At 43.1% G+C, this 23,925-nt stretch overlaps 1 protein-coding gene across 1 annotated transcript in view; it reads left to right on the top strand.

Annotated features, from left to right (window-relative positions):
• Positions 1 to 23,925, top strand: part of SYT16 (synaptotagmin 16) — a 110,482-nt gene that overhangs the window by 6,476 nt on the left and 80,081 nt on the right. The window lies entirely within an intron of this gene.

Raw genomic sequence — 23,925 nt, 5'->3', positions numbered from 1 at the left:
TTTGCAAGTACCTTTCATAACTCTCTTAGCCCCATGCAGAGGGCATGGCTGGGACTTGTGCTGGGCATCAGTCCTTGCTCTGCTGCTGACTTCTTCAGAGACCGTAGCATTCTGCTTCCCCTCCCTGCATCTGTTTCCCTTTGCTGTTTCTGCAGTGTGCTGTAATAAAATGTGTTACATGTAAGCTAGGTATTATTATTAGCTGTATTATTATTATTGTTAGTGGGCTTTTGTGACTCAAATGTACAAGATAAAAGGTGCCTCCAAGAGCAGGCAGGAGGGGTAAGCCTTAATTAGCCTTCATTGGCTTTGACAGGCTTTGAAAGCATCTGGGCACTTGCAGGTAGTGCTTATGCCTACAGCTGGCAGACATGTTTTCAGATGGCTGTTATTTTTAAAAATAAAGTTTTGTGGTACCAAACCTAATTATTTTCATTTATGAAAATGTGGAAAATCAGAATGTGTTTTACATCTTGGAAGTGTCTAAAGAGCATATTCAGATGATGTATATAGATCTTTTAAAAGTCCCCCAGATGTCTCTCATCACCTCATCCTGAAAACCAAGTGCTTGCACAATTGAAACAAAGTGTTTGGTGACAGAACTAAAACCCAGTAATTTTTACACAGATCTACTCAGCCCTTTGTGATATCTCACTGTGAAAGAAAAGAGCTTTCTGAAATAATATATTGCTTTTTGATGTGGTACTTTCTCTTTTTCTAAGCATTAGTTCTTCAAGTGAGGGGGGATTCTGCAGAATGGTTATGCTTTGTGCTTAAAAACTTGGAGTCAACCCTGAAGAACAGCACAATCACCACAAAAATCACACACGATATATTTAATGTGTGGGAGGCTTTTGTCCTTTTTCTTGTTTTGCAGCACTTGAAATCCTCCGAGTTTCTTTTGAGAGGAGTAGATAAAATGAAAGAAGGCATTTTCTTTTATTGCCACGAGGACTAGAATGTTGCTTGTTGTAGCAGATGAGATTGTGGCCTCGTCATTTACTAAAGAATCCACACATTTAGCTAAAACACCTATTTTTGTTCAAGGAGGGCTTAGGTTTTAGTTGGTGAAGTTGATAATTGCATTTAAACAGACCTGTAAAAAACATGCATGCTCCATGAGGCATGGGTATAGTTACAACCTATTTAATTTTCTAGTTGCAAAAATGACTTTAGAAGTTCTGTACCTTTGACCCTGCAATTATATTCATCGGTCTTCATGTGGGTGCTGCAGCAGGGAGCCCTGCTCAGAAATTAGTCCAGGCAATTTTGTTGCTGTATGGCAGAGAAAGTGCTTGTCAAGGTTTTACTGGAGCCATCACAGGTGAGAGGTACAAATTCTTGCAGGATTTTGCAGGAGTGCATTGGATTTTGTTCTGCAGTTTGAATTACTTGTTACCTGCAATTAAGAAGTGTTCCCCACTGGATTTTATATGGTTGTATATAGAATCATAGACATGGTGTATCATAGGCTTTTCCATGGAAGCAGAGTGCATTTCATGATGCTGAAGTCAGAAGACAGCCTGTAAACAAATTAAGGTGTATTCCTGTTGCCGTAGTTCATGTTGGGAAATTCTGTGTTTTAAGGCAGTCCACGATCTGACAGCCTGCAGGCTTTTCAGTCTATGCTATTCCTGGTGCTGTGTACCAAGGGTGGTCAACTTGCCTGGCTGCAAAAGCCATATGCCAACATTTTCATGTGACTGAGAATGACAGATGCTGGCAACCTCCCACCTTTCTGATTAGCAACCGCTGGGGAACAAGCAAGAAGTCAAGATTGCCTTGTGTCAGGTAACTCACTGGTGCACGATGGAGTTGTGCTTTGGTGTTTCTCTTTGGTACATTTAGCATTTAAATGAAGCAGCTTCAGCAGTGTTACTGTTCTGAGAGTTACTGTGCTCCAGGAGGACTCCACAGGCTACTCGAGTGCAGATGCTGGGGTTCAGATCCTTCTAGGCAGACCCAGGACTTCCACTCAGGGCTGTCCTGTCTTGCAGCTGTAGCCATGCAACTGCTGGAAGAAAGGTGCTGCCCACTTGATCTGATAGGGTGCTTTGTCTCCCTGGTAATAGGTAAGGAAACGTAGGCAGAAGTTTCTGTGTTACGATTGTGGGAAGGATTGGGTATGAGGGAGTTCTGCTGATTTGGTTAATTCTGTCACAGTTTCTGTGAGCAGGTGGATGCCTGGGGAATTTTAATGCAAAAAATGTCAGATCCCCTAGGATTAGGTGTCAACTGACTGATGGTTTTGGACTGCAGTTTTGAATTTGGCACCTAAAAATAACAATTGTGTGGGACTTTTGTCACTGATTTCTTTTGAGAATCACCCTTTTCTGAGAACTTTGTGATTCTGTTGGCATTCAATTCTAGTATGTAAATATTCATTCACCAAATCTCATGATTTCACTCTCTAAACCCCTGTGCCTCCCTGTAGCATATACTGTGTAGCTTCAGCTATTGGGATGACACAAGGGGTGAAGAGTGTAAGGCCTAAACTGCACATGGCTAGCAACATGTTTGTACTGCAATAATCACAAGGTAGCATCTGTCTTGTCCTCTCCTCTTATTTTTCTTTTTGAAACCCACTGGTTTTGTTTTTGTTTTGCAACCCTTGTTTTATAAGTACTTGGGCTCCTCATGAAGGTAAAAATAGTTCCTCTATTTAGAGAGAACAGATGGTTTTTCTAATGATTTTCCCTTAACATTGAATGAATTGTGCCTGAGTCAGAAACTGCCAGCCCAGAAACGTATGTTTTCATTAGAGAAATATTTGATTAGGTTAATTGAGTGTGATTTAATGTAATGTATGTTTGACAAACTTAAAAGCTTTCCCACTTTGTTTTGGATTGAGATAGTAGTATTCCAGTGTTCGCAGTTTGCTCAGTAGTTTCCAAAAACATTACATAAGCAGTAACAAAACATGGAGGGAGCACTACTGAATTAGCAGAGGGAATATAGTATTTTGTAAAAAAAACCCAAAACTGAATCAAACCCACATAACAAAATCCCTATTTTTTTTAGAATAGTGCAAACAGGGAATGTATACTTAAGTTATGTCCAGACGTAAAACTTGCACTGGTTTAATTATGCTAATACTGTATACATAATATTTTATGCAAGGTGTGTGGCTTCCCAGAGAACACACAGCCCTATGTCATTGTGATGGGTTTAAGGGCAGAGGTGAGATTCATTGTGAGATTAAACCAATGTGAAGGTGTGTGTTAGGCATCTGAGCTCCCATTAAAGTTAATGGAAATCTGGTCATGATGCTCCATGAAGCCAAGAAAGTGATTCAGCTCACTTTGAAGTAGATATGGAGTGAGTGCTCAGGAGAGTGGCTCTCTGAGCTCCCTAGGCTGTACTGAGTGGTGATGCACTGACTGTGATGGGAGCTCAGGCGCCCAGTGCACACCAAGCTACAGGAGACTGGGTTTTGGTGTCTTCATTGTGAACTGAGGCTCATTCTTGCTGTAACATCCACATGGTAGCTGTGTGCCTGTAGCTCCAAGGAGCTGCTGCTGGAAAGGCAAAATCCAGATATCCCTCAGAACAGGGGGATGGCAAAGAGGGTGCAGGTGAAGATGGATAAAGCATGTACTGTTTAAGAAGGATTGGGAAGAATTTAAAACCCATGTTTGTCTATTTTCATCTTGTTCCTAACAGTGAAGTCTTTGCCATCATTACTAAAGAGCAAGCTCCTTCCCATTTCCATCTGAGAAGCTCCAGAAAAATGAGCTGAGTTCAAACCCAAACCAAGAGACAGCTAAAGGCAGTCATGGAGACCCTCCTTTCCTGGAGGAGAGAGGCAGAGAGAGTAAACTGTAAAGTAAGTTGTTACCATAAAAGTCCATCAGAGAAACTCTCTTAAGACTCAATTTGGAGTTTTAGAAAGCAGGCATTCTTTATTGCAGTGCTGAGCACACACTCAAGTAGTTTTGCACAGGTGAGCATGCCTGTTGCTTTCAAGCAGCAGCTATATATTTAGCATACTCATGCATATTTACAGATTTTTCCAGGAAATCATTTACATATTCATGACCCCCCCCCCCCAACTAATTATAATATTTGCATCCCAATTATGCATGTGCTTTCGTGCTGAGTGGGAGTCTCTGCTGGTCAACGATGGTCTTCCTCACTGTGTTTACTGAATGACCTCAGTGCTTGCTCATGCTTGCAAGGTCCTAGTGCTGAGCTAGCAGTTGGCATGTCCTTGCTTCTGTTCTGTTCCAGTCTCGCTCTGCGCTGGGCACCACTCTGCTGTCTTGAAGGCTGGCATCCCTGGTTTTATTTACTGTCTCCTTAGTTGTTATCAGTCCCATGATGTTGCTTCCCCTGTCAGCCAAACATTCCTTTCTCTCTATGTGCTAGCAAGTTAGAACAGTTTGCTGTATTCTACTAAGTTAGTTTAAAGGCACACAGTTAGTTCAAACCTACAATTTAAGCCTACAAGTTTGTCTTTGGGAAGTCCCTTTGTCATAAGATGGACCGGGAATTTGGCTACACTGAGCGTGGCTAAGCTAAAAGACTTCAAGGTTGTGTTTGTGATGTCCAGGATAGCAATGCCTTGTAGCAGATAAGTAACCTTTACCAACTTTAACGGAAAAGGTGATGGAAGATCCCCTGGGCAGTCCCAGCTGTTACATAAGGTGCTTTAGTCATGTGCTGTAATTTCCATGCAAGCTCAAGCCTCACAGGACAGAGTACAGCAGAGATGATGTGGAGCTTGAGAAAACAGGCAAGCTTCAGGGAACAATCCCAAAACCCCAACCTCTTGGCTCTTTTATGATATTTGCTGGAGACTAAGGGATCACTATGTCCCCTGGAAACCTTAGTCTTCTTCCAGACACTGGCATGTAGCCAGAGAAACTCTTAAGAGCCATATTCTATGCCCCTATCCTGTGTGGCTAGAAATACCACACAAAGAATGCAGCCCTTGATATTCCCACTGCCATCCAGCAGTTAGTCTGGGCAGTGCCAGGGACCATCTTATATTGATGCTTCATTTCTCATGGCTGCGTGACTTCATACAGGCTCCAAGCTCTTTGAGAGGGGTCCCGACAGTCTTGGTTTTGTAATTTGCAGCATATCTTTCAGCGGCTGGGCAGTCTTTCTTTTTTTTTTTTTTCCCATTTTTCCCCAGAGCCCCTTACTCCTGCTCTGTTTTTACTACCTGGCTCATGAGGCCAAGACATTCTCCAGACCTGAACTCACTACTACCGCTGTGATGCTGAGAAGGTCATCTGATAATGGACAAGAGGAAGCTGGCTCAGCCATGTCTCTGTGTTCTTTTAAGGGTACATTGTGTGTGCATACATTCAGGCATGTATCTATTACATATCTGAAACGTATCATGTCCCACAGCATTTGTGCAATTTGATGTGGATGGTGACAAATCAAACAAGATGGCTTCTGTCCTTATTTCAACCCCCTTTATGTTCCTTCTTTAGGCCCCAAGTGATCTGTAGAGTGAAAGCCATCTGTTACTGGGAGCTTATCACGGAATCCTGAAATCAGCTACTGCCTTTGAGCACTGTTCAAGTACAAAGAATATATTTGTGTATTTCAAAAACAGAAAGGCAGATGCCACCATTTGGGAAAGCATATGGGTTGCTTAGATGCGTAACTATTAGGGGTGAAGCAAGAGGTCTGAAATGTGTAGAAGATGCTCCACCATTCCCAGTGCAAAAGGATGAAATATATCTAGACCACCTCCTGCTACAAGGGACATGAGGATGTGTACATATGTTAGTTAGAACGTGGTGTCAGCGGAACGTACTTGAAATAGTTTTGATATGCCAGGGTTAAGATATGTTTTGTCCTTGACAGCTTATGAGTGGAAAAAATGGATGGTGGTTAGCTGCATGCAGATGGATATGTATGTGTAGTAGTGAGCTGTTTTGGGGATATTTCATTATCAATTTGAAAGAAGGGAACTGGAACTAATTTGAAATCAGAAAAAGGCACTCCTAGGAGCAATATCCATCTTTCTGTAGCGCTGCACAGAGTTTGAATGCAGCAGCTCTGAGTGCAGCAGTGTTTCATTTGGAGGGAGCCAGGTAGATTCTTCATCCTGCAATCTGAGTTACAGGAATAGTTATGGCTTTTGGAAGGGAGAAAGTAAGAAAAAATACAGTATTTATTTTTACCTTTGTTAGCATCTTTATTTCTGTGGATTATAAAGATACTGATATTGAAAGTCCTTTTTAAAATGTAATGCCTTACTTTATAGAGATGCCTTTTTAACAAGAGGAGTGTGGGGGGAGAGATCATCCAGAATAACACTGAGAACCACTTGAAGAGTCTGAATCTGAACTCTTGTCCGTGCTTCATATGTGGTAGACAGCACTCCCTCTGTGATGTCTTAGAGCCAGTTCTGCAAAATCTGGCTAGATGTTGGAATGAGTAAGTGGCAGACTCTAGAGGGCACTGCAGCACCCCTGTGATGCGAGTATCTCCAGGGTTTATCTCATTGCGATCTTGCTCTGCAGGATGATTGCTTCAAACAGTTAAAAATAATAGAGAATTAAATGAAAGCTTTTGTTATTATTTTTTTCACAGAAAGTTTTGATTACTGAAAATTTTTGTAGCAGAAGACTGGACCCAGTTTTTGGAGAGACTTTGAGCATTATACTGACTGTACTTGGGTTGAAAAAGTTTTAATTTCTTGGAAAAAACTGGTAGCATATTTGTGTATTAAGGAAGCAAACAAACCAAAATCACTCTTCCCGTGCATCAAGCAGAGCCCGCAAAAGAACTGTTTGTTTCACATTGCTTTCACCTGTCTTCCAGGACAGTCTCATAATGTAACATATCCTTTGACTGGAGGTGCTGTCTGGTTTCCTTGCCGGGAGAGAAATCAATAACCATCATGTCAGCAGAGCGCAGCTTGAAATTTCCTTTTCCCTGAAAGGTTTTGAATTAATTTCAGGTGGGAGTTCAGATGTGGAATACACACACACGTCTACAGATAATATTACAGGGCTGCATTCAAAATGACAGGGTGTTGATTCAGTATGTCAAGCTGCTGTTAAGAATGTTGAGCCACAGCCTAGAGGCTGCTTATGCTGTCAGAAGGGGTCTGTAGCTCCTTGCTACCCAATAAAAGTTTGTGTGCAGCTGGCTGATTATCTAATGAGCACTTGGCATGGATTTTTGCTTTATGAGAGAGTTCACATCTCCACCCTGTGACCTTTTATGTCTCTGCAAAGTGAACTGAAATCCACATCTTGCAGCACATGAGGCCTGCAGAGCCTGTCGTCCTCTGAGCACTTGTTTGCTGTGAGTTAAATTGGGGAATCACATTCAGATGCCTCCAGTTCTCTTTGGAAAGGTGCAGGTGAATGTGCATGTGTGCACATGTGCACACACTTATCTCAAAGGATGTTCTGGAGGGCGTGCTTGGCTTGCATGACCCTCTTCCTCTGATAGCTGTGAAGGAAACAGTACAGTTACGTACAGTAACATCCTGTTTTGTGGCCATCAGCAAGAGTCGCTGCTTTGTCTTCAGTGTCCTTCCAGAGGTGCCTCAGGCTGCCTCTGGCTGCTCACACGGGTGCGCGCACTGGGGATGGGCAGAGAGTCAGCGTGCCGTTCACATTGCAGGTACTTTCAGTGATGGGCATTTCAGTGCTGAAATCCAACAGCCAGGTGCTTGAGCAAGGATCTTGCTACAAACATCACTCTCTTAGTCACTGGATGACAGTTTTCTATTAACTTTCACATTAGCAATGCTTCTTCCAAATGAAAATTGACTGCCTTTCACAGCAGGAAAGAGTTGCTTTGTGTGCATGCAAAAGTCTGTGTGTGGACTCAGCATTAAACAACTGACCCTCCTTTGCCCTACACTGTTTCTGTTTAGGGACTCTTTCTTCCAATAACGTAATGAAATACAACTGCTACCTCATATATGTTATGGGAATCACATAGTGCACATCCCTGTGCAAAGTGTCTTATACTCTAATACTTCTGAAAGACATTTATTTCTTTGTTTTCTAAGTATAGTGCACCTTGTTCATCTGTGTAAATTAGAGAAGATCGGAAAAGGGGAGATGTGGATAAGAGAGACATGACTGAGCTAAAAAATAAAATGCAACATGCTCTCTTTTAAAGAGATGAAGGTACCTGTGCTTTGTCAGTGTACATACAATATGGTTACATTTTGTTTGATATGGTCTCTTTCAGACCACTGCAAATGCCCTGCTTTCTTTCATTTACTTCCCCTCAGATATTATCAGCCTTCTCTGAGCCCTGCAGACTTTCCCCATTAGGTTTTCTTCCTTCAGATTCCAGGTCTGTCCTGTCTGAGTCTGAAGTCAGGGGCAGGTATTAGGACAGAGCAGGTATGCGTCAGCCTGATTGGTTCCTTCCCCTAGGAAGTGTGGAGCATTTTGCAGGGCTTGCAGTGGTGTTAGTTTGTTCAGATGAGCAGGTGATTTGAACAAAGTGCCCTGTTGGACCACGCTGTTCTCAGACACTGAGATGTAGCATTGTCTAGTAGGATGTCTATTGATACAGGTCTTTTTGAATCTGATTGACTCCTGCTTGATGGATGTTGCATAGGTATTACATAGGCATCACTGTTAATTTATGTTTGTACCAATTTATTTCACTGTGTGTTCTCTAGTTAACTAAGGTGTGACTGTAAAGTGGATTAACAGAATGATGCCAAATACCTGTCTAGTTTCCTTCTGAATTAAGGTTGTTATTTCCTCTGTGGTTTAAATCTGAGCCACGTGTGCCACCTTACTTGATTTAGATTAAAGAGTATGAAATCAGCTTAATTTTATACTGTTATTATTTAAGACTACTTTGATTTTTGAGGAAGAGAGATAGCCAAAGGGCTTAATGCCATTGAACCGATATGCTGAAAGATCTTGTCATTAGCATTTCTTTTGTGTGCATGTCTCTGTCAACCTCTTTAAAATGAGTGATCTTTTCTCTACTCCTGCTTCTGCCCTCAGTATCTGCTTGGCATTTTCACACTGTTCCTTTGACTGCCTGATGTTCCAAATGTTCAGAAGGAGATGAATAACTGGGGGGAGTGGTGAGGTAGTGGGCTAATTTTTTCCCCTAAAATTTGGAGTCAAAGTGCAGTTGTCAGTTTTTAAACAAAGTGGGGCTTTTTATTGCCCTTTTTTTCCTGGGTAATTTGGGCCTGATCTACAGAGAATTTACTGTATTCTGCCTGTTTTGGCAACAAGAGATAAAAACCCCATCTCCTTCTAAGGGAAGTTCAAAAACTTAAACTAGATTAAGTATAAGCAGTTTGGCTATGAATGAATAAATCTCCCATGCAGTACCTGGAACTTGTATCTGCTAGACACACAAATTGTTCTGATCATGAGAGATATTTCTGCCTCACTCAGCTGGGTCAGTCAGGATCTAAAGAGAATCAAGCATGATGACTCTGGATCCTAAAGCTTCTGGTGGTGCTGCTGCTTGTATAATTCCTGCTTTTGCAACCAGCAGAGAAAATGATGACCATTGGGTGTTTAATACTCTCTGTATATATATACTCTTATTAAAGGTGTGCTCATGCCTTACAGGCTGGATCTGCTGTAATCATCACAGCTTCCTGACTTCATTGGAATTAGCCTTCTACACTTCAAGATCTTACCAAGGTTTTAAAAGAAAATGCAATTCTCTTGAGCTCATTGTGAAGGCTGTTCCTCACCTGCTGGGGCCACAGGCATTTGTCAACTTCAGATAAAATCTGAACAAACACCTGAAATGGAAAGGCTAAGTTGACAGCAGTGCTAAGGAAGGTACAGCGCTCCTGTGTGGTCTTGTTCAACACCCTTATTCCACAAATACTGCTGACTTAGTGCTGAGCGAAACACATTCCTGTCTAATATGTGAGAAAACAAGCATCAAGTCGTGTGATGGTGAGGCACATCCATGTGTCAGTCAGCATAGCAGGAGACCTGCTTTTCATTGCTGAGCTGGTGACATGGGAGAGAAGAGAATTTGATGCTGAGGCTGGGGAGACTGCACCTCCTGGGAGGTCCTTTGGTGGTGGGTCATTTCCAGGGAGCACAGACTCATCAGTGCTTTGCTAGGAAGGTGTGAATTGCTACTGCTAGAAGAAGAAAGTGCAAGACAGGGACTGGTGGGCGTCATGAGCATAAACTCGGAGACCTGACAAGTCTGTTGCAGTTTTGCTAAGATAAAAGGGCTGGTTCTTGGCTCATCCCATGAACCTGTCTTGCCAGTAGCATGGAGCAGGGGAGCCATCCAAGCATGCTCTGTGTTTTTGCACCCGGTGCCCTGATTGCATCCAGGAAGGATGGAGCATTATTAAAGAGAAGGAAACTAGGGTAGGCAAGTGAAAGGGTTCACAGTGTCCTCTATACAATTACTACTACAGGAGCTTGTGGGTACTTCAGTGTGTATCTGCCCTAGAGTTTAAGTATAGTTATTGCTAGCCCAGCATGTAGGAGTGGGATGAGACAGAAGGACCAGCCTGGCACACTGATAGAGGATGGACACAGGACGCATCCTTGCAGCACTTGGAAAGCATGGAGAAATAATGTAAATTTTCCACTGTCCCTGTGGCTGTGGAGAGAAACAGGACTGCAGTGGCTAGAAGAAAGATCTCTGCTGCCAGCATCTTGTCTCTGACAGCAAGCAATGTCTGATAGGAGCACAGGAGCAGGACTGGCATGAGAGCTGCTTCTACTTTCCCGATTTCTTTGAGCTTTCACCATTTGCAGTTCAGGTACTCCCTGAGGCAGGGAGCTGCAAGCTCACACTGCATGGCTTTACCAGGTCACAGAGATGCAAACTTCAGGCAGGCAAGGTCACACTGCCTTCCCGTAAACGGCAGGCATGTGCAAAGTGTAATGGATAATTCTATGATGTCAACGACCAAAAGCAAACATCTTGCAGGGTGTAATTGGTTTTCCTATAGTGTCAAGAGCTTTTATGTGTTCAGTGTAAATATCTTTGCATTGATTGGGAGAAGGAGATAAAAATCGATGATTTACAATGCAGAAGTGCTTAGAACATGACATTAAAATGACTCTGGAAGACTTAGCTCATAGGGGACATAGTAAATACTCAAGAGGTACAGGAAATGAAGAGACTCTTCCCGAGTCCTGAAACCAAACAATAAATTTAATAGAGTCTGTGCTTCTCTGCTGATGGATTTTAATACTGACTTTCCTTTTGTGGAATTGCTCTCTTTTTCAGGGTTTATTTGTGGTTATTTCTTACTCTTTTTTGTTTGGATGTTTAGGACAAAGGCTAAATAAAACCGTTATTTTTTGTGGGAAAACTCTTCAGCTTGAACAAAATGGGTACCAAATCCTGTTCAGTCTGGCTTTGTACACTAGTCAGCAGGAGGGTGTCTTGACCCATAAGTACTGAGGAGCAAAGTTAATAATAGAAAATAAAGCTGGACAGGACCACAGGTCTGTTCCCTTGCCCCACATCCAGATGAACTGTATCTAACTCCTGACAGGTTTTCCTGCTGCAATTTAAGCATTGTATCTAATAGAGAGAAATCCCCTTTCTATCCACAGTGATTCTCTCCTTCATCTTTTCAGCTGAAATAGTCCACCTTTCTTTATGTCTACTTAGGTGTTATTTTTTCCACAACCTTTTTTTTTTTTTTTGTATTTTTTTTAACAGATTTTTAAATGTTTATTTTCTTTACCCCCAGGATACTACCAGGTACTAGATGCAGTATGCAGCAGTACTGAGAAGAGAGGAAGAACTGTTTCTTGAGCCTCATACAGGGATGGTCACAGCTCCATACTGGCAAAGGCAACCAACCGTATGGAATGCCCCCATGTAAAATTTTACCTCAGGGGAAAAGCACGAATGGGCAGCCCAGTGGTGTCAGCTGGACATGGCACTGGTGTCTCTTGGCTGTAAGCACCCTAGTTGTAGTGGCTCTTTTGCAGATGAAAGGGCTAGATCCCAGAGAAGCTTACAGGCTTTTCTGTGTCTATCCTGCAAATTAATCCTTGGCAAGATTAATTAGCTGTGCATTTCTGCCAGAGCTAGACTATCCCCACTACTTGTGCAAACGAGCTTGAAGCCAGCTGAAATCTCTGCTGCATCATCTAACGCAATGCCATGTACAAAGCAGACAGACAGCAAGCCAATTTCTTGATCTTCTTTTGCAGAGATCATTCCATGTCAGCCAGGGGTTTTCCTTGCTAGACCTCTGCCACAGCTGAAAGATTTTGCTGAGAAGAGTGGTTGATTCCCAGTGCCGCCCCAGGACCAATGTGTTCACTTTACACAAGTTTCCCAGAGTTTTGCCAGTATGGTAATCCTGGGGCCCAGCTGAGTTTTTTGGTGATCCTTTCACCTCCATCTTCTTTCCAATGAGAGCCTTTGATTCCTCTGGGGCTGGAGAATGAGACACAATTGTAATGGGTTTTGCTGGAAGTATATATCATAAAATCATGGAATCATAGAATACTTATATATACTATTTTTTGTATTAATCAGGAAGATCCTAACTGCCTTTCATTGCTGGCAGCAATTTGTGTGATGAGCTGTTCTCTAGAGAGGAAAAATGCTCCGAGCTCCCCAAGGAATTGCAAACCCTTGTCTGAGAATCTCAATTAGAGTGTGGGCTTTAAAGTAGAATTGAAAATCACAACTTAGGGATGAAGTATCCAGATTTGACTGGTGCAGGAGGCCATGTGATGAAGTATGCAAGTGGATTCCTGGTCTGTTGAGCTGAAAGTAAGGTGATGTGTTCCTGCATTTGTGGGAGGGGTACAAAGGAGGATGTCCCTGAAGTACTGTGCTGGCATTGTGCATCAATGTTGTGCAGCAAAAGACATCATAAAAGTTTACTCGGTTCTTCAAATACATGTAAGTAGCAAGGGCAGTAAATAGTCTGAAGAGAATTAGCAATGATATTTTCAAGAATTTGCACTATGCTTGCCTGCAGACACAAGATAAAACATCACTTGGATCTAGTGTCTGTGTCTTCCTTAAACCTTTACCGGGGAAGGAAAAACTGCTTGCTCAGAACTTTCTGCCTGTTCAATGTACAGGTCTAGTTTGACTTTAGCTGCCTGCTTTACTTGCTGGTTAATGAAAAACCTGTAAAAACTAGTGGAACATCCAATAAGTCAGAGATATATGCAGAAAAATATTCTCAAAGTGACGTGAGAACAACTGGGGGTATGATCTGCGATCTCCTGTCCCTGTTTTTCTCCAAAAGCACTGAGGGAGCTCCTGGTTTTCCACCTGGATGTTGTCAGAATTGATGATTTGTGTCTCAGTATCTCCCCAGCTGAGAGCTGCCTTTGAATGCAGTCCAGCCCAGCACCTCTGCCGGGCAGACTGCTGTGGGTGGTGCTGACTGTACACTTTATCTAGCACTGCCAGTAAACTGCTGCCCTAAGGTGAGGCTGGGAATACGTTTATTGTTAAGTTTTTAAGGAACCAGTCAAGGCTACTGCCGAACTGAGGATATAAACACGCTGTGAGCTGAAATAATTAACACTGGTCACAGAAATATGTATTGCTTTGTGTATGACTATATAAGTGTTACAGTGTTACAGGGAAGAGTGAAAGGTTATAATGATACCTCTTCATTAACCTAATCCTTCAGATTTGCATTTTGGGTATTAGATCCTGGTTTCTGTCCTTGCCACCAATGTTAGAATCATAGAATAGTTAGGGTTGGAAAGGACCTTAAGATCATCTAGTTCCAACCCCCCTGCCAAGGATCTGTCCAACCTGGCCTTGAACACCACCAGGGATGAAGCATTCACAACTTCCCTGGGCAACCCATTCCAGTGCCTCATCACCCTAACAGGAAAGAATTTCCTCCTTATATCCAATCTAAACTTCCCCTGTTTAAGTTTTAACCCGTTACCCCTTGTCCTGTCACTACAGTCTCTAATGAAGAGTCCCTCTCCAGCATCCCTATAGCCCCGCTTCAGATACTCGAAGGCTGCTATGAGGTCTCCACGCAGCCTTCTCTTCTCCAGGCTGAACAACCCCAACTTCCTCAGCCTGTCTTCATACGGGAGGTGCTCCATTCCCCTGATCATCCCCGTGGCCCTCTTCTGGACTTGTTCCAACAGTTCCATGTCCTTTTCCTGTTGAGGACACCAGAACTGCACACAATACTCCAGGTGAGGTCTCCCGAGAGCAGAGTAGAGGGGCAGGATCACCTCCTTCGACCTGCTGGTCACGCTCCTTTTGATGCAGCCCAGGATACGGTTGGCTTTCTGGGCTACAGGTGCACACTGAAGCTGGCTCATGTTCATTTTCTCATCGACCAACACACCCAAGTCCTTCTCATGTTGGTTCATGGTTTGTATTTCACCCCTTCCCCATTGTGCCTGCAAGCAACCCTGCACCCAGGCAGAGGAAGGCTCTGTACAGGCACTCCATATAGCACCCTGAACTGTGGTGCCTCAGTTTCTCTTGCCTCTTGTCTTGACATCTTGAAAGAGCTAATGCGATGCAATAATTTGATCATTTTATCAAAATTGGGTTTATTAAAGTATTCACACTCATTTGTTGCAGAACTCCAGTTAAATGAAGTGAGACTGTCCATGAGAAAGCAGGCTTGTCTCCTTTCCCTGCAAGGGATCCTGGCTTTTTGGCTACCTGTTGCCAACCAAGAGCTGCCTGTAGTGTCGTGGGAGCTCTGATTTCTGGATTACTCCTGCAGACAGGATGACTGGCTTAGCTGTGTTGACTTGTTTATACCTGCAAAACCAGGAAAGATGCAAGGTTGCCTTCTATTTGGTTCTTTGGCAAAAAGCAATTCTGAACAAAGGGTTGAGCATACCTTTTGTTAAGTGATTAAGTGATTGTTAAGTGATTAAATCTGTTTATCTCCCTCTGTAGTGCTGTCTTTCTGTGCCTTTCCCATTGCACTCCCTGCTTTGTGGTTTGATGAAGAGTGATGCTGGATCACTGGGTGGAAAAATTCATGACAGTTCAAAGCACAGGTTAGGTGGAGTTTAGGTGGTCTGATCCTGTGATTGCCATTGGTGAAGTAAAATCAGGCGATAGGGACCTTGGGCTGGATGAGCATCTGGCATGCCACGTTATCCCAGCTTGTATTATCTAGCCATTGCTTGTTTTACACTTGGATTGCAGATATACATATCTGTGCTGAGTCCACATGTTAATCATCATGCCAAGGGATGATCATGTAAGACCATGGAGGAGATGGGTTGCAGGTGCCATCTGAATGCAGCCAATCCCCATGTTCTCTCTACTCTGTCCCAGCCAGTTCAAGACTGGGAAAGTGATAGCTGTGCTCGTGGCTGTTAGGTCATACTGACTTTTAGGAAAGCTGTGGATATGTGATGCTGCTGAGGGATGAGCACTTGTGCCCACTCTCCAGGCACAGATCATTGGCAGGAGGAGTGGTGTGGGCTTTGCAGTGCTCCAGGCTGTAGCAGGCTGCTCTGGGAAGGTGCTGGCCTGCTGACCCTTGTGCAGGGCTCGCTGACATTAGTGAAGTTGCTGTATGTTGCCACCCTTTCCCCTTGCCAAGCCTGCCCATCTTGTGCTGCCCTGGCACAGGGAACAATTCTTGCTTGGTCTGACTCATAATCTGGCATCCCGCTGCTGCAGCAGCTCATGGGTACCAGTGGGGAAATATGCTTTTGGCTCTCTGGAGGGGAATGAAAAGGGACATACTGGTTCTCTCTCCTTTGCCCGCAAGGAAAGCCCATTCCTGGTGAATGTTTTGGCCATTTTATGGAGCAGTGTGTGTGTTGGGTTGTTTGTGTGTATTTGATTTGTTCTGAAGAGAAGAAGAAATCCTTCTTTATCCTGTACTCCATTTTTATTCTTGTTGCTGCCACAGGGAGAGCATCTCCCAGCAGCAGTGGGCAGGACAGACAGTGTTCCCTGTCAGGGCAGTTCTGGCTGGCTTTGCAGACCTGTCAGTGGGAAAGAGGAGAAGACAAGCAGAAACACCGTCTGCCCCAGTTGCCTGCCAGCACCTCTCTGCACAGGGCAGAGAGGCAGCACAGATGCTGCTGGTTGAGGGCATCTGCCTTGGAAGGGCACAGAGATCCTGTGCAGGGAGTCAGCATCTGCTGAGCCTGTCTGGAAGGCTTGGCTGGAGAAAATGAGGTTAGCAGAAGTTTCTACAGCATGCCTACCAAGTGGCGGCTCAAGTTGGCCCAGGATGCTGGAAACCACTTTGTAGCCTGGGAACTTCTCCATCTACATCCAATCTGTGCAGCAACCAGCCACGCTAAAGAGCAGGGAAGTGACACTCCCTGGGCCTGTCTTGTAGAAGATAAAGCGCCATATGGAAGCTGATGGCTCAACCTGACACTGAAAGGTATCTAAAGAGAGAGAGGAAACACAGGACCCACACCCTTAAAGGAGGGTGTGTGGGTGCCATTTCCTCAGTGATTGAAACTTGCACTGTCTGATCTATCTGTGGTTTCAGTCTCTCTTCAATAGCACTTTTGCTAAGGGGACAGTTGGGAAGAAGTTCTGCTTCATAATAAGTTTTCAGGGAAGATCAGATTTGAGATCAGAATGTGATTTTTCTTGCTTAGTTCATATTTTCTCAGGAAAACTAAACTAGTCTCTCAAATCTGCAGATTTGATTCTTTTTGTTTTGTCCATGAGATTTCTGCTTTGAACTCTGATGGCAGTGCATTCCTGATATATCTTTGGGTTTTATTTTTCTATTTTAATCACTCTCTTTTCTTTCCTGCCTATTGTTTTACTGTAACCTCTCCCTCTCCTGCCTATTTTATATTCCCTCCTTCTTTTCTCAGAAGTTAAGCACTGGAACCTTCTGCTGCTGAACCCGATCATTATTTCTGCTACAGTGCCTTTTCTAATACCCTGGTAGTTGATTAGTCTCAGATTTCTAGACATCTTGTCTAGTTGCAGTATCTAAATTTGATGCTCTTTAGACTCATCTTCCTAACGTAGAAAGTTTTATGCAGGTGGAAACCCGTGGAAAGTATGGACACTTAGCACTTATGAAAATTAAGTACCATGTGTCTCAGGGTGGACAGACAGAAAATAAAGTGCTTTTAAGTCTGGATAAACTTTTGGAGATTGTCTCCTTTCTCCCTAGCTATCTTTTTATGATTTGCAGGACTGGGATAATTCTGCTAGGTAGCTGTGAACATAGTGAATAGGTGGTCATTTTCTGTACTCTCACAGTTCAGAATGACAGGCCACATCATTAAAGCTCACTGCATGTGTACTTGATACTAAACAAATTGGACAACTCTGAGATTGCTTATTTCTTCCAGAGATACAAAGATGAATAGAGCCAAAGCCGTTTGCAGCCTGGCGTGTTTCAGCTCAAGCCTGCTAATGACGCATCCTAGAAACACAGAGCATCAGCAAGTGCTTTGTACTTTGCTAATATTTTTCCTGCAGTAACATGAGAGCAATTACAACTTGGAAGGGTGGGAGCTGGAAGGCTGGAGGAGATGAAAACATTCAAAGAGGAAAACAGAATTTCATAAAGTGAGGCAGGGGGTGTATGTGTGTGGGTGAGGGAGCAAGCATCTGTAAATAGCTGCCACTGACAGCTTCTTTTGAAATATATAGGAATTGAGAAAGAGAGAGGTAAAACAGCTGCAAGTGTGCATATGTTTTATGGAAAGAGGAGAGCCATGTGCAGCTTTCCTTTCTTCCCTCTCCATGTGAGGGAAGGGGCAAAAGAGCAGAGCTGGGCAGGAGTCCATGGGAGGGGCAAAAGTGGAGCAAAACCAGGGTGAAGTTGGAGGAGAAAGATAAACTCAAAGAGGCTTTCAGGAATGGGTATAAACTATAGCGCAGCTGATGTAAAATCCTCTGTCTTGCTAGTGACTACCAGGGAGGGGAAAATTGCTGTTGCCAGCTGCCTGCGGTTCCAGCCTGTCCTCCCTCCCCCCATTTTATCTTTGATTTATACTAATAAGAAATTGGCCTTCCCAAGAGCAGGTGATGGGACTTGGATGAGGGATTAAAGCCAAGCCTCTGTGCATATAGTAATGCTTGTGAGTCATTGAGACATCCTCTGTATTGGCAGGTTGATGGATTCTTAACTAGGTTGTTAGTGGCATCTCAGTGTTGCTGTCCAAGATGTGCTTTTTGTGTTTTAAACTCTGACTTAGAGAAACAAGTTAATTTCAGGCTTTTTGTGTTTTTCATCTCCTTTTCTCAGCTTTCACTTCTTTAAATGTAGACTTCTTTTGACAGATCATCTCCATGGTAACTAACAGGACCGGGCTGCCTACAGAAATTGTAGTAATAAAGTGGTTGGTTTTTACACATGATGAAAAGATGATGATGCACAATGATAGGTGATAAAGACACAGGTAATTGCTCTAGAATAATATTGCTGCCAAGAAGATGACTGAACTCCCACACAGAAGATGAACAGATAGTGTATTTATTGAAATTCATAGGCTGAGAGAAGAAAAATGTTAAGTGATGGCTATGTAGGTTTTGTTTCAGTTTACTATACACTGAGCAGAGCTTGGAGAGCAGGGTACCGGCAGATGGAGCCCGTATGCAGAGCCACTCTTTTCTCACTGGAAAACTGGCTTTTAGCTTGAGAGCACCAATCAGTGCCATAAAAGCAGCAGAACCGCTAATTGCTCTGATGCATTTCTCTGTTTTAGATCTGTCACATAGCTCTGTTTTATTTTAGAAAGGGTGTAACACTTCTCTAAGAGCAGTGGTGGTAAATTATACTGGCATACCAGGAACATCAAAGTAGAAAGCTGAAGAGCAAGTACTTGCAAAACTTGTGCTCAGTACAGGTTTTCCAAGACCAATGTATGTTTGTGTTAGCAAATGGCAGCTGCAGGTTATTTACTAATCTAGGTGCTGGAGACTGTTTCCTGGTATGGCAGTTCCATTGTTCAGATCCATGAGAAGGCAAACACAAGGCGTTTTCCTCAGGTTGCGCTCTCTGTTTTCAAGTATAAGGGAAAACTGGTGAATTTGATGTTGAGGTTCTTGTGAAAATGACTGTTATGGCAGTGCTATGGATCTGGAATGGCTACATAGCTGCTCTGTGGTGTGGTGCAGCGGTCCTAAGCATGGAGTGCTCTGGCATCCCCTGCCACAGGTCTTGGTGCCTTCACGTTCCCAAAAAGATTGCTTCAGTGCTGCCAGAAGAACATAAATGTCCACTGACGTAATTTTCTGAAAGGTCTTTCTCTGAGAGGTGCAAATAACCCTATTTATGACAAGAGTGCCATCTCTGCAGCATAAGGATTTTTCCCCATGTGTAACAAATGCTTACATTTGGGAGAAATACTGTTGGGGTGATGAACTGGTTGAGCTAAAATGCTGGTGGCAGACTGCTGCCTTCCCTGGGGCTCCTCTATTCTCCACAGCTTTATCACCTCTGTTGTGCCTCTGCTAACTTCATAGCACCATGATTTATTGCTGATAATGTCTGGATGCTGTTTAGCAGATCATATGATTCTCTCTTTCTCTACAGTCTGGTGCTACTTTATTGATTGTATAACTCATTTTCTCATCAAGTTCGGTAAGGAAACCACTTCCCACTTGGTTTTATATCCAGCTGCACCTACTCACATATTGACTACATTTGTAGGACTTGCAAGCAAGAGGCTTTGAGAACGCATATAAATAAAAGAAAAAACAGGTTCTTTGTCTTACAATGGTACTGTCAATAAGAATGAAAATAAATATGTTGTAGTACAGAAGAGACTTTCTCTCCAGGACACTTTGTCCTAGGGAAGAAACTGAAAGTTGCAGGTTCATCATTTAACAGTGTTTGTTCAAATTCACCCTTCTTTTTATTTCTTCCCTCCAGATTGGCAGGGCCCCCACATCTTCTGTGGCACCTGAAAAATCTGATTTGCATGCAAATTGCTCCCGTTTAGGTTAAAACACTGCTGTCATTCTTTTTCCAAACTTCTTTCTTTTTTCATGCAGAAAAGGAGGGGTAGAAAAAGTTGCTTAAGTGATACACCTTCTCCATACAAGATTAAACAGAATTGCATGAAGTGGAAAGATGTGCTTTTTTGAGACCTGTCAGCCAGCCAGCAAATGGAGCGTTAAGAGATGCCAGTGAGATGTACTATATTAGTAGAAGAAAGAATAGGAATTGAAGAGCATGAATCTGAGCACTGAAAGGAGACTACCAGATATATCTGAGCAGCTACTCAAGAGCATGAAGCGTGGCTGGAGTCATATTAACCCAGCTTGGTGACCACCATTGTGGTGACTGGCTCCTAACAAGCCTGCTGATCTGTTTTCAGCACCAGCCATTAATGTTGCTAGATACAGGCACCTGAGAGGCCCTGTGGACCGCACTGGAGGGAGCTGGCAGGGTCTGAGGGACCTAGACCATGTGATAGGGTTCTCTGGAGAAGATAGCACAGGGCATCCTTCAAAGGATAAGCCTTGTTTGGAATAAAGGTCTGGATGTGTTAGCTTGAACACAGACTTGTCAGGTGCTTGGTAACCTGGGTGCTGCCACCTTCTCTCTGCCAGGCTGGCTTTGTTTGCTGGCCAGCTGCTGGCCTCTTCTTTTTTTCCCTATTCCTGCTCTGCCCTTCACCACTAATCGATTGTTTCAGGCAAAGCTGGTCAAAATGTTTTTAACGTTTTTATTCAAAACTTATTTCCCTTGAGCTTGGCAGCATCAAAGAAAAGTGTAAATAAAAAGATACTGTAATTTTTCTGGGAAAAAAAATCTCATTTTCAAAGTTAGAAGCTGAACTGTTGCCATCCGGCGGGGGGGGGCACAACACCTTTCCCATTGTTTTTTCCTTTTCTGCTTTACCTTCTCTCCTTTCTTCATTCTGTCTCTGTTCTCTTTCCCCATTCTGTGAGCTCTTTTTCCCTACTTGGTTGTGTAAAAACTGCCAGAAAAGTGAAAGGAATCTAGGCTGATATGGAGACTTCCTGTCCAAGTTGAGTGCTTTTCATTGAAAAAACAGTTGGATGTTTTTTCCAATCTCCCTTCCTCACAAAATTAATGATTATTCTTGGAATGATTTCTGCCTTGGGTGGGCTAAGGCTTCTCTGGTTTCCTTGCCCATTAGGGTGAGTAACAGCCAGTGGGGCAGAGCTGGGCTGGTGCCCTGTGCACTGGTTTCCAGACCTCTCCAGCAGGCAGCAAAGCCTGTCCATGAAACTGCCTGTTAGTCTCTCGAATTTCCCACTGATTACATGCACATCGCTGAGGCTGAAAGAAGGATGCTGCTTTGCCATTGCTGGAATGATGTTATCTGGCCAAGAGAGTTACCACTGGTAAGTACTTATCCTTGTGGCAGAACAGACTCCAGGCTGGAGGAGATCATGGCCTGGTAGAGGTTTCACTGCTAAAGCAGAAACATTTCCTTGTGCTGCTTGGCATAAATTGAGAGCATCTTAGTAAAATAAATAAATAAATAGTAAAATGAATAAAGGTAAGGTTCCAGATTAATGCCTCGCCCTAGTTTAGGGGAGAGCTGGGATTATACAATATCCAACTTTTGTACAATTGAATTGCAGGACCAGGGGACTGGTATTGACTGTGTGTCCACAGCATATCACTTGGGGTGATGCTGTCAGTCACTGGGTGATTAGCAGCATGAATTAGCTATCAGGTACCTTTTTCTGCCAGGACTCCTACTCCTGAAGTTAAAGCAAATGATCAGAAAGATTTACTTGAAAGATGAAGCTATTGGAGCAGTTTATTTGTTTGGTCTACTGAGTGAAAGCTGCAAACCAAGCAGTTAATTTTTCATCCTTTGTTAACAGCTTGCAATCTTACAGTTTGGATTGTATTTAGATTTCAAAGTAACTTAAAAAGTTAAGCAGAAAAGCAATCTGGGGGGTGCTGCCAGAAGAATGGTTGTGCTGCGTCAAAGCAAAGGTCCCTGGTGCTGGCTAGTAGCAAGTACCTGGGGAGAATGTTTAAGAGCGGTTTGGCTGTGTGTTTGGCTTCTGACTGCAGTCTGGGGACTTGTAACCCTGAAAGTATGGTCTTTATGTTTGTTAGCCTGTGATGAACCCATACTCCATTTGTCTGTTTGCTTTTTGAACCCATTGTGCTCCCAGACCCTGCATTGTCCTACAGGGGTGAGTTTCATAGTCTTGTGTTGCTTTAGGGGTTATTTCTGTGCATTGTGTTTTGTACCTGATACCGACTCATTTTGTTGTGTGCCCTCTAGTTCTTTTCTACAAAGTAGTTATAATTCATTCCTTATTTGCCACCTCCATACCACTTACCATTTTATTGCCCCTCCATTCCTGTGCTAATCCCATAATTACCTCTTTCTCTATCTGAAAAAGTGAAGTTTTTACTTGAGTAGAAGCTATTTCAGACCCCTCATTATCCAAGTTGCTTGTCCGTGTGAGTCTATTATAACCTTTTCAAGACTTCTGCACTGCATTGAAGAAATGGGAGTGTAGTATGGATTTGTCATGGCAAGGGTGTTTTTGTGGTCTTATTCACTAGTTTTCATAATATTTATCTGCCTTGTTACTGAATGCTGTGCTGTTTTCAAAGAACTGGTTGGACAGTCACTGAGATACCTTTCATAAGTGAAAATAGCTGAATTATGTCCTTCAGCTTCTTTACGGGTAACACTGCTGCAAAATTTGGCTTTCCTCTCTAGGCCTAGTGTCATGAGTGTTCCTTGTGTACCTTCAGCATCTCTGACCCCACAAGCTCTCAGGAAGGTGCCCTATTTCTGCAACACTTGAAAAAGAGTTGTAATTAAATTTTCATGCTGCTAGGAAGTTGCTTACCACAGTTGTTTTTTGGTCTGCCCTCCTATGATTCCACGTTTAACTTGCCAGAAGTTCATGATCTTTTCTTCTTTTGCTCCTTTGAACGTGATATTCACATTCTGAAGGATATTCATTTTCCCCTTTTTGTCTTTACTGCCAGTAGTGGCCTTAATCTGCTGTTCAGCCCCAAACAACAAATTGATTTTTTTAGTCCTTTTAAAGTATTTTGAATTAATGATGTAAGTATCCTGATGCTTTCCTATAGTACCTGTACATGATCTCCTGGAAGTGTTTGCAGCTTTCCAGCTATTTCTTTTTACTGCTACACTGATTTTTATGTAGTTCTGCTTTTTCAGATCCAAGTTTATTGCTTAGATTTCTGTGGGTTTGGGTTTTTTTTTCTTCTATAGGATGCTGAACAATGTGTCATTGGGGATGAGCTGCTTTTCTATTACAGTTTTTTAAGTAGTTATTTATAATGTCTAAAAATAGAGTGTTTTCATCATCCTGTCAAGATAGTTTCCCAGTCTGTGTGGGGTGGTTTCAAATTATTCTTGTTTTCTGTCTACATACCCAGTCTCCTGCAGTCTCATGGACCAGTGTTACAATCTGGTTGGTTTTAAACTGATCTTTATTTGTGCTTTTTTTTAACAAGTCACACCATTTGCCCACTGGCCTCACTTGCTCTCATATTCTCCTGCTTCTTGGATTTGGGGGTTACAGTTTCCCACTGGGTTTTGTCTTCCCTTGAGCTTTATCTTGCTGTGTCCCCCTTATGTGAGTCCCTCCTCCTCTGCAACAGCATGGGGCTTGCTGCTGGAAGGTGAAAGGTGGTTGCAGTCTGTGTCTATGCACTCCTTGGCACAATGCTCTGAAGATGGGGAATTGCCTCATCTTACCAACAAGCTGTCCTTTGTTGTAGGAAGCACCACTGTGCTGTTGAGTAACAGCCCAGGTAAACCTAGAGTTTACCTTGAGTACTGTGCACAGTGTTGGCCGCCTCACTCCCAAAAGGATATAGCAGAACTGGAAGAGGCAGTGAGGTCAACAGTGTGGATGTTTCTAGTGCTGGGCATGACTGATTGACAAAGACTCGTAAACTGTGAAAAGAGACAAACTTTGGGGGATCATCAGATATACAGACTTATGTGAGTAGTAATGGGGAGGTGGGCAGGGACTGCTTTTCGCTACCTCACAAGGCCTGGAGGCTACCAGAGGAAGCCAGCTTGAGGAGGAACAGAAAGAGCTGGA

The sequence above is a fragment of the Pezoporus occidentalis genome, unplaced genomic scaffold, assembly GCF_034315485.1.
Source record: "Pezoporus occidentalis ecotype Australia unplaced genomic scaffold, CSIRO_AGI_Poc_V1 ctg36, whole genome shotgun sequence".
Lineage (NCBI taxonomy): Eukaryota > Metazoa > Chordata > Aves > Psittaciformes > Psittacidae > Pezoporus > Pezoporus occidentalis.
This window is presented reverse-complemented; position numbering and strand designations above follow the sequence as displayed.